Source organism: Sinohyriopsis cumingii, chromosome 17 (genome assembly GCF_028554795.1).
Source record: "Sinohyriopsis cumingii isolate HCF-2022 chromosome 17, ASM2855479v2, whole genome shotgun sequence".
Classification (NCBI taxonomy): Eukaryota; Metazoa; Mollusca; class Bivalvia; order Unionida; family Unionidae; genus Sinohyriopsis; species Sinohyriopsis cumingii.
The window spans coordinates 50755784-50766195 of NC_142977.1; positions in this window are offsets into that span (position 1 = coordinate 50755784).

Below are 10412 nucleotides of genomic sequence, written 5' to 3' on the forward strand. Positions count from 1 at the left end.
TATTTTAAATCCTATTATTTTGGTGATAAATTTAAAAAAAAATTAATATAGCCAATAAAGCAATTTAGTGAAACTGTATTTTGTGAAATCAATACAGTCAATTCAGAATGTTAGTTACATTTAATTTATGTTTAGCCAAAATAATCAATTAAGCATTTTTGTGACATTCAATTTTCTTGAAATGAATTAGTTAAATCTGTAAGCAATATGACATTTTTGTGAGTAAATGATGCTTTATACTTTATGACATCATTTTTGGGCCCAACAATTTTAATCACCGAACCAATAAACGGACAAATGCTTTCTCACAAAAAAAATATGTATCCATTATTTCCTACAGTACCATATTTCCCCAATGACAAACCCATGCTTGACGATAAAGATGAGTATCACCAGCTATGTTGTACCAAGATACACATTATAAGAATTGCCCTTAATATATGATGATTGCATTGCATAGATATATATAATAAAATTTTGAGGACCACATGGCAGATGGGTTATCCTCATTAAATAAAGTTTATTATTATCATTATCAGTTGGTAGACTTTGCATATAGTTTCATATTTTTGATATTTTAACATGTGAACATATCATTTTATGTGATTCTGATTGGTACAAATAAGCCTATGAAATTAGTGTGCAGTATTCTCTTTACTGATTGGGAAAACATTTTCAACCCTGCCTCCTGGAATTTTTTGTTTTCAGTGAATATTTTGGGCTGCCAATTTTTTAAAAATGATTTATGAAAGGGAATTGGGGATAAATGGATTCATCTGTTTCAATATGGCCAATTTACCCCCACAGGAGTTTGTTATCTCATTATAAACATATCATAACATGAAAAATGGCTAAAACCACAAGCCAAAAACAATAATAACAACAGGTAAAACTATGGGTATTGCTTGTGTGGGGTGGGGGTTGAGAGAAGTGGTATATTTGTAGCATGGAATCCACCCTATATAGAAGTCTGGTTTAAATGTTAACTTACAGAAGTAAATAAACTCACCTCTGTTCACAGAATAATGTGGACATAAACCGGTCTCCAAATTGATAGAAGTTTATCCAACTACTGCATATCTACGTGGCAAATATGTGATGCAATTCCGAGTCAAAAATTAAATTTGTTTACAAATTCTGAAGTCTACTGTTCCAAAACAAACACTGCAAATATCTGGTCACGCATACATTACAGTAAATATGGTAATTTCTGCATCCAGTAAACCTTATTTCCACATGAATATCTCTACTATGTAATGTTTAGTTGTAAAAGTGACACTTGACATTACGTAAACATGGATCCTCCACTGTAATCTATTGGGTAGTGCATCACACAATGTGACATCAAACGCATGGGACATTTATTATTATTATTATTATACAAGTAAGTCCATGTTTGCACATCACTTTCTATCATTGCATAAATCCATTGTTGGATATGCTAAATTCCTGAAATGAATGAGAATAAAATGTTTTCCTTTCTTTCCTTTCTTTTAATGATTCGTATATATTGCAAATGATCCGATGTACAAGAAATATTTAGTACATACATGTGATCATATTCTACTGAATTGATGAATCTGACCTGTGACAGTAAGGAAGGAGCCCGTGACAATAAGCATGGAGCCTGTGACACTAAGCATTAAACAAGTAGCCTGTGACAATAAGCAAAGATCCGGTGACAATAAACGAGGAGGGTGCCTCTATTTAAGATCCAAACAGTCAAATCATCTTGTTCCCTCAGAGTGTTCTGTTAGGTACACGTACATTACTGTTCTCTGTTGTTGATTTGGCCAACTAGACACAAAAATAGAGACACCACGCAGGCTACAGGATCTAAAAACAGTATATGTTGATATAATTTTCCCCAAAGAAATGTGTCTATTGAGTAGAACTGCAAAAGGTCAAGCTTGCACTTGGCCTGCAAAGTATGTTTCAGTTTGTTTTGAATTCATCTCTTCTTGGATAATGTTTTGTGTAAAACGTGACAGTTAAAGGTTGTAAATTGTACTTTCTTAATTGAATTCCTTTACTGGACTTTACCATCAAAGGTGGGCACTTGTTTATGTTTAAATGGGGAGGATGAAAATTATTTAAGCAGAATATGATACACACTTTTAATGGCGGTGATAAATAATCAGTCTACAGTAGAGGGCAAGCATACAATTGCAAACAATACTACAGTGAAAGAAATATTTATCAGAACAAATTAAACAAACTTAAGATATCCTCTGAAAAATTCTTACAGGGAATAATAATTAAAATTCTTGGAATTTAAAAAGATTGTATGCTACAGATAATTAGGAAATATAGTGATGTAGTAGGTAAGAGAAGGCAATCTGTAATTACGTTGTAGGCAACCGTGTTGATTTCGTTGTAGGCAACCGTGTTGATTTATTCTTTCATTTTGGACAGTTTATATCATTTTGTTTCTTTGATGGTTTTGGGTTTGAATTGTGATACACTATCACCAGAATCAACACTGCAATTCATTAGTGTATCAATGATCTCAAATTATCTCTATCAGATGATGAACCCATCCTACTTTTTTCCAATTTGGGTGCAAATTTGTCTCAAGAAGTCTTGCTCTTTTCATTATATGTACAAAAAGTGGGTCCATGGAGTTATAAAATATACTGTATTAGTCTTTTTTAAAAATGAAAATGAAAAATTTTGCTGCTTGGGGAATGGTCACTGTTGTGAAGGGTGTATGTGTACATTTTTAGATTTTAATGTAGCTTTAACAATTTGAGTCATATCACTATGATGTCTGCAGTACGGCAGTTTATAGTGATGTAAAGTACTGGGGCATCATGCCACAAATGTAAGCATGATGTCCCACCCAGTCACATTATCCTTACAACAGGATGACCAGCCCTAACACTAACCTCTTAATGCTGAGCGCCAAGCAAGCCAACTGCTAGTACCTAATTTGGTATGACTCAGCTGGAGTTCAAATCTGCGACCTTCCACATCCGAGGCAGATGCTCTAACCACTTAGGTCATTGGAGTGGTGGTCACTGTTGTGTAAATGACATCACAATCTTACCAATCAGTTGAGAAATTTCACTAATTACTGGCCAATGATTATGGCTTGCCAATTTAGGGTAAGGACCACTGAAAGAAAAGTTTTGCTTGTTATGATATACAATTCTATTAACCTGGTTCACAATACTTTAAGATATCCCTCTTTTATGGCTCAAACAACGCAGCCATTAAATAAACAGCTAATGGTTTAAGTACTCCAGATAAACAAGTTCGGGGTTTTTCCCTTGGGCAAGTCATAAGACACCAAAACATTAAAAAAATGGTAAGGCCAGGATCTGCCTGTCAAGATCACAATTAAACTATTGCTAACAAGAATACAACGAACAGCTTTACAAAGAAGTCCTTTTCCTTCTTTCAGGGTGACATTAATCTTTGACCTTTTGGCTCTGAAATTAACATACTTCATTCTTCTCCAAAGTGCAAGCCGTCTACAAAGTTTGGGCCAGGATTAGAGGAAATGTTATTGTACAGAAACCATTTTTTCTTCTTTCAGTCAGTGATCTTGACCTCTAACCATTTGACCCCCAAATTGATAGCCTTCTTCCTTACCCCTGGTGCAAGCCATCCAGTTTTGCTGAGGTATGTCATAAAGAACTAATGTTAATGTGCAGAAACCATCTAATTTCTTCTTCAGTCAGTGACCTTGACTTCTGGACTTCATAATCAACAGAGTTCTTCCTTACACGAAGTGCAAAGTTTGATAAACATAGGTGATGGAGAAAAAATTCCAGTCATTGTGCAGAAACCATTATTCTTATTTCAGTCCATGACCAAGACATTTGACTGCTAAAGCCCATAAGCAATAGTGTTCTTCCTTACCCACAAGTATGAGCAAAGCACAAAGTTTGGTAACTAAAGGTGCTGGAAAACCTAAACCATTATACATAAACCATTTTTTCTTCTTCATTGACTTTGATACCTGAAATCAAAAACATTCTTCCTCCACCCATGCACACTGTACACAAAGATTGGTAACTGTAGATGGTAGAGAACATGAGTTACTGTACATAATTTAATTTCCTGTGACCTTGACCTTTGATATTTTGTTCTCAAAATTTATAAAAGTCTTCCTTACCTCAAATGCAAGCCATCCACAACATTTGATACTGTGGACGGTGGGCAAATCAAATTATTGTGCAAATACTAAACTGTAACAAACAGATGGTCGGACAAAATGTGTGACTTGGATTCTGAACGTAGTTTTAACAATTTTTTCAGTCATATCGCTACGATGTCTGCAGTGTTGCAGTTTATAGTGATGTCTAACATTGGGGCATCGTGCCACAGACATGTAGCATGATGTCCCACCCAGTCACATTATCCTGACACCAGGCCGACCAGTCCTAACACTAACCTTTTAATACTGAGCGCCCAGCAAGGCAGCTGTTAGTACCATTTTTTAAAGTATTTGGTATGACTTGGCCAGGGATCGAACCCATGACCTCCTGCATCTGAGGTGGACAATCTAACCATTAGGCCACCGGAGGGGTTGGTTGGACAAAATAACATCGCAATATGGATTTATAGCTGGCTCATATAGCTTACATGAAGATGATGTTGAGATGTTTAATAAAAGTTTAAAACACAAGACTGGCTCATTCTTCATTTGCTTCAATTCATAAGAGTTCATTTTTCTTACCAAATTTTCCCCACCCCAGGTTCCTACACAAATTTTCCATGATTTTCCTTGACAAATTTCTAATTTTCCACAACTGAATTCTTTAATGTTACAAAATGGCCGTTAAGTTGGCCCATCTACAGAGGAAACAGTGATACTATTTTCAACATGAGGAAAGATAATCAAATAAACAGATTTTTTGTCAAGATCATCTCCTCCTCTCACAGGCATCTCATCAAACCATTTTACCTCTACAAACTGAAAAGAAATAGATTTTCAATGTTTGCCATTTTCCATGACTTTTCCATTCTTTACATAACATTTATTTACCCATTACATTCCATGAATATAGGAACCCTGCCCAGCCAGTTATTTTTGATAAACAGTGTTACACTTCTAAAAACAAGCTGGATTAAAATATTTTGTGATTGAAAAATATACAATATCTTCATATTAATATATGTCCTCCTGATGTAATACAATTTTATTTCCCCATTACGTATGGAATCTACATTGTAAAGCAAACAAAATCAAAATCTAATTCAAAGCTTAATTCAACTGATTAAGCAGTCCATCAACCAATCAATCCACTTAAGAATTAGATGGGTTTTAAAACACAAAATGTTTTAATGAACCTCAATGAGGTTAAATAATGAAATAGTACTTATTATGGACTTTAATACTATTAGTACTGTGATACAAAATAATCGATACATTCAGAAAACAGCAACATATTCATTTAAATATCAAATGTTTTCATTGGCATACAAAGTGGCTGAACTATGTCCAAAAATATTGATGAATCACCACCTTTCTTGATCAATGATGAATACAGAACCAGTGATGGAAATTTTTTGTTTTGTTAAGGGACCCCGTATCGTACATGGATGGAAAGCTATATGAATCTTCCTACATAAATAACATGTTTAAAAATAATATTTTATATAAGTGATTTTGGAATTATAAACAAACCTTTTGTAAGTACAGTACCATGTCAACATTATAAGACAGCTGACATCAACATGAATAGTGTTTACATGTTTTCAAATTAGTGTTTAGCCCAGAAATAAACCCACCATTGTTAAATCCCATGAGATGAGCATGTTTATATACATGCTTTCAAATTTGCAGCATGTTTTAAAAGCCATTTTGAATCATACATATATATGTAATTTGTTAGATCATACAGTCATTAACAGTACATCTGTCCACTATCTGTACCAGTGTCACATGATATTCATGAGGGGATTCCCTGCCTGTGCATGAACTGGAAAGGGCCTTTGACAAATGAAGGGATTTCCTACCTGTGCATTAACTGGAAAAGACCTATTAACAAATGAGAGGATTCCATGCCTTCAAATGAACTGGAAAAGGCCTACTTACAAATGAGGGGAATTTCTGCCTGTGCATTAACTGGAAAAGACCTACTGACAAATGTGGGTATTCCCTGCCTCCACATTGACTGGAATAGGCTTACTAGCAAATGAGAGAATTTTCTGCCTGTGCAATAACTGGAAAAGGCTAATTGCCAAATGGTAATTAATGGTTCTTTATCCCTCTGAACCAATGAGAATGTGAACCACCTGATTATTATGCTATCACCATTTAAACTTTGTGACCACATCAAAACCAAGGTTGGATTTACTTTCATACATCACATGATCAGTTCTCAAGTTCTGATTGAATGAGTAGAGATTTATTTTTGTAAAGTATACATTATTCCCTGATACTGGGATACTGTACCTGGATACATACATACCAACCCCTGGTGAGGAAAAAGTATAATCCAAGTGGAAAAAAAATAAGAGTAATCCGAGCAGAAAAAGAGTAATCCACATATAACATGATAAAAATCAATAAGCATGTGTACAAAATGATTTATTTACCCCTTCTGGTCTCTTAACATCAATTACTACTGAAAATTTTCTGATATAGCACTCTGCGCTTTAAAAAGCAACATTCTCTCATACTGCATTTCAAAACACTTTGTACCAGCCGAGATTATGAATATTTTGCACACCAGTAGAAATCCAAGTGCTGGGTTACAGAACCTGGATCTGAATTCAGTTTTATTTTTGTTAACAATACTGAACAATCTCTCAGAGTCAGCATTGCAATGGTAAAGAACCAATATTCCTTTCATATCCTAACAAAGAGGAGGAAATATATATCTTCCAGTTATTTTATCTTTTAGCTGGGAAATAAGGTGCCATTGCACATCAACTCTGTCCGCACGAAGTACATTGTCAGGTAGAATGCCAAATTGATACTTATGGGGTTCTCCTTCTAATTTATCAGCAGCCTTTCCTGCAGCAAGGTGCATCATATGACAGGGACAACCTGATATGTACACTGATGGAGACATTTTTCAAAGCAAATTAAAAATGTTTTCTCCAGTGGAATCTATTGTTAAATCTGGTAATGAAAGAAGAGCACTCTGACTTCACCCTTTTCATTGTCCAAGTCTCTTACACAGACTGGGTACAACTTTCTGTCATTATAATCACTGCTCCTGCCTGTTGCAATACTAAACAGCCCAATTTTCATGGCTTCTGCAATTTTAAGCGAATTATCTTTTGCTAAACACCTAACAATATTAGATGACTTTGTTCTTGTAGATGCATATTTTCTGCAATTTTGGAATCAGGAAACACCTGTTTGAACAAAGGACCAACATAGTCTTTACTGCTAGGGGTAGTCCATGTTCTATTAAGAACTTGGTAAATAACGCCTCTGCATTTATTAGTTCTGCTTTAAAAATGAAGTTACAAGTTAGTATTGGAGTTTGGAAAACAAGCCAATTCAAGGTTTCATTGTTTTACCATCATGACCATTATTAAAATCCTTCCACACAGCCTGCAGTGGGCGTGAAGCTGCCCTAGAATGGAACACTGTATTTTGTAATTCATGTATTCATAGTTGAAGCAGGTTTTCATCTTTTTCTAATCCATCTGTGGAATTATTTGAAAAACATGTTTGCTCTAACACAAGCATCTACTAGAATAAATCTGACGACACTTTTAGCGCCAAATACATACAGACTGGTTCTGTATCAGACATGAATTAGAACAAAGAATCTGCAAGCAAAGATTAAAAATTGGAAAACCAGTCTGTTCTCTCCTAAGCCATACGGCTGCTATAAATAGAAATCGAGGTCAAAAGTTTGAAAGTAAAACCAGCATGTTTCTTGGAAATAGGGCAGCTGCTATAAATAGAACATAATACTGGTAGGAAAGTGCATGCAAGTCTAAAGACAAGTGTGCTCTTATGTCGTAGTTTTGTAGAAGTCATCTTTTCTAGAATACGATCTGAAAGATTAATGGGATGTTATGTCGTAGTTTTGTAGAAGTCGTCTTTTCTAGAATACGGTCTGAAAGATTAATGGGATGTTAATAAAAAAAAGAAAACAAATTATTAATTTTTTGGGGAGGGGTACATACCGAAAACATGTAATCCAAATACATTTACACATAAGGCGTAATTTTGTGAAAAGAAGTGTAATGATTACGGCAAAAGCATAATGGTTGGAATGTAAGTGGATATGGTCATCATTCCTGTTCCTGTGAGAAATACTGCCATGTGCCAAATATCATACGACGTCACATTATATTATGCAAAATAATATCATATGACGTCCCATTATGCAAAATAATAAATCTATATTTGCCTTCTCTGCTGAGAACTGTTCTCCTATAGTGTAATCTGGTGGGGTACAGTCTCTAAGCAACGACGTTGACACTATTCCCACCAGACAAAATTATACATGAGCATTTCCCTTGTAAATGGCAAAAATGGAATAATATAACATATATCATTTTATAACTTCTTGTCAATTTCATTTGGTTTTGCAAAATTCACAATATAGTTAACTCTCGTTGTTGTAGGGTTTAATGCCATTTTTCAGCACAAGATAGGCTATACATGGCGGCCAGTATAATTGGTGGAGGAAGAACCTTGGAAAACCCCAGGAAGAACCACTGACCCACAAGAAGCTACTGGCTGGCTTTCTCACATACCCACGTTAGCCGAGCCTGAGACTTGAACTCGCGCAGATAGAGGTTTATATGGCAGTGATCTGAAACGGTGAGCGCTTTAGACCACTCGGGGCCCCGTTATGATGTCCATTACAATGGAATATGATCTTTATTACAATGGAATAGTATGTTCATTACAATAGAATAGGATCTTTATTACAATGGAATAGGATGTTCATTACAATGGAATAGGATCTTTATTACAATGGAATAGTATGTTCATTACAATGGAATATGTTCATTACAATGGAATATGATGCTCATTACAGTGGAATATTAGGGGTTCCAGGTACAAGCTCTTGGAACAATTTCTAATGGTAAGTTAAATCCTTATAAAAGTTGAAGTTACAGCTAGCAGAGCTTCAGACTAATTCCAAGGGTTAAATACTCACCCATGCCATCAAAAACAAAACTTTGTAAAGGATTATGCATCTTCCAACTGCCACAGGAACTTCCTGTTGACAAACATGCATATTTCCTGTGTGTTTTTGTATATACAGACACAGAAACACAGACAGATAAATAGACGGATGGACAGATAGATAGACAAGATAGATGATGTAGTCTAACGTGTCCTAACAGTCACCTTTATACAGTGGTCACAACGGCCATCATAATCACCCCCCTTTTCCTATGTTAATGTCATGTGTTTAACAGTCACCTGCTTTCTGCAGTCAGTAGCCAAGCATTTACTAACCAAACCCTGCCTTAAGTGGTCTACAGTGATCACACAGTCTATGCAAACTAGATTTTTGCTCCATGAGGAAGGCCTTGTTGAGATTATGTGAATTGATGTGCAAACATTTCTTACCTTGCTTGTAATAACTGTACTCCAGTCATTGTTTATGTAACTCACGTGTCAATATGTCAAATTCAGTTTTTATCATTGGGATAGAGGGTCAAAGCAATTCATTTGCTGGATTGTGGGAAAGTAGTCATTTTATTGCAGCCGAAATGGAAATTACCTTTTTGTGTTGGTGTGACAGGTCTAATTCAATACCTTCATTTATTTGCCTGGGAATTAAAGCTTTCTTGGGCAAAATAGATAATCATTGAGAAGACATAAAATTTATATCCCTTTTCATTGGGGTCTGGGGCCAGTCAATATTTAAAACTATAAGGACAGGTGAAGTTTCAGTTCATACGCTAACAAAGAAAAATTGTACATGGCTATTTCTGTATAAATTTCCATCAAAGAACTCTCACATAAGGGGTTATTCTATGATCTCTGATATTGCTTTTGAAGTGTGATCTAATGTTTCCAAAATTAATTTATGCAAGCTGACCAATCAAAGAGTCATCCTTTTTTAAATTCAGATCTAGTAAAATCAGATTTTTGCTATTATGCATGAAACAAACTAGATCAGTGCTTATTTCAAGTTGGTGATGATTTAAAGGATGGATTAAAGCGAGCAGGATATAGTAATCTTATGTGGAACAAGGGAGAGAACAACATATTCACTCACTTTATGATTTTGTTGAATAGTGCACATAAAACAATTCTGATAACATCATAATAATATTTGCCAGAGGTATTTGTTAAAAACAGTCAATACTGAATGGTGAACCTATTTACAGATGTCATCCATCTACAAAGGTCTGTTTTGCCTTTTCACATCCATGATTATTACTGACATGTTTGACTATGAATTTTGTTCTATACAATGATACCATTCCAAATTTTTTGAATATTTAAAAAAAAAAATCAAACA